The sequence below is a fragment of the Teleopsis dalmanni genome, chromosome 1 (assembly GCF_002237135.1).
Source record: "Teleopsis dalmanni isolate 2A chromosome 1, ASM223713v2, whole genome shotgun sequence".
Lineage (NCBI taxonomy): Eukaryota > Metazoa > Arthropoda > Insecta > Diptera > Diopsidae > Teleopsis > Teleopsis dalmanni.
In genome coordinates this window covers 38,188,492-38,190,113 of record NC_051846.1, presented here as the reverse complement: position 1 = coordinate 38,190,113, position 1,622 = coordinate 38,188,492, and positions in this window count along the sequence as shown.

The window sequence follows — 1,622 nt, the reverse complement described above, 5'->3', positions numbered from 1 at the left end:
GGTGTTAAGATTAGGTGTTTGAGATTTATATCAAACTTTTATTTTAGAATAGAGCAGAGCTACACAAATCATTGCCGTAAATTTGTAACCAAAATAAATATAAAATATAATATAATTGATATATACTAAAAATAAAAGAAAAACCAATAATACCACTACAAGGTTAGTTATGGTTGTACCGGCGATCCGAAGACCTCCACTTAGGCCTATTAGCCCATTGTGTTACCGCATTACCGGAAACTTAACTAAAAATAACTTTAACCTTTAGCAAAGCTTAAAATGCTATTTAATAAAGGATCTTGCAATTGACTAAGTTACACAAAAAAGGAATGATAAGGCAGCGACGAGCATGCACCTGGCAAGTACAAAGCAGATGAAAGGCACTTTCATTGACCTCTCCATGACTGCGATACGAATAATTGAAAGCGAAGATTCAATTTTCTAACATGGTTTCCGAATCTCCTATGATCTGAGAGTAAATCTACCACAAGACTGATACTCCACGGGGCATCGCGATGGAAGTATTGGATTACCTACATATCGCTGTTAACGATATAAATTATATAAATTTTTGTTGTTGTTTTTTCTTTGCTATTCGAATTCGTCTAACTTTTAAATAGTTTCTTTTCGTCATAAAGACGCGTCAGTCTCGGCAAGAAAAAGTTTAAATTAAAACAGAACAAATAAACAAATAGGGAAAAAAAGTATTTCAAATCAATAATGAATTGATTATTTAGAACATATGACAATTTTGTTTACAAGCGATAGAGTCTGAGTTTTTTAAGGCATTAAATGGTAGACTAGAAAAGTAAATACCAAGGAGAAGAGAAATTTTCGTTTCGCCTTGAAAATTTTTTTTTATTTATGGTACTAAGAGTGGAATCTGCAGTAACGATAGAAATCCAGAATATTTTTACGTGATTAACTGCCCTGAAGACTTAACACCACGGTGCTCTTAACACACGTGTCGGAATATTGCGCCGATAAATACTCGATTGGAATTCCTAAGAAGGCCGTCGGTACCAATTGTTGCCCACCGGTCGTGGGCAACGAGGCCAAACTTCTCTTTTAATACATTGAATGAAGGAATGCAGTCATTCTTTTTGCGTAAGTTTAGGTATCAACCACAGCCATTATGACTCTGTGTCAACCATCACTTGGCCAGAACAGCCGAAGCTTCGGGCATCTAAACCCTGATGTACCAGTGTTTACACCTTCATTTGAGTTGTCGTAAGTGCAGTGTCACTTACTACAACGCACACTTCAAAACAGTATCGACATAGCGTCGGGATTTTACACACCTCTTACGACAGACATGTCTACCTCAGGAAGATTTTAACTCATTTCCCGCAGAGGGTCGACAGTACTGACAATATGTAGTGTCTAATTCACCACCTATTGTCATCCAAAAATCTAATGAAGGGGAAAGTGATTCAATATCTAAACAAGTAGTGATCAGTCAAATGATGTGAGCATTGTTTATACGTTTTTTAATGTACGCTAGCATCAATGTGGACTAAGACATAAATGTATTTTTTCTTAATAATTATAAAAATCATTTTGGACAGGTACTTACTCTGAGAAGGTTGAAAAAGACTGACAGAAGTTTGGAAAAAATATGT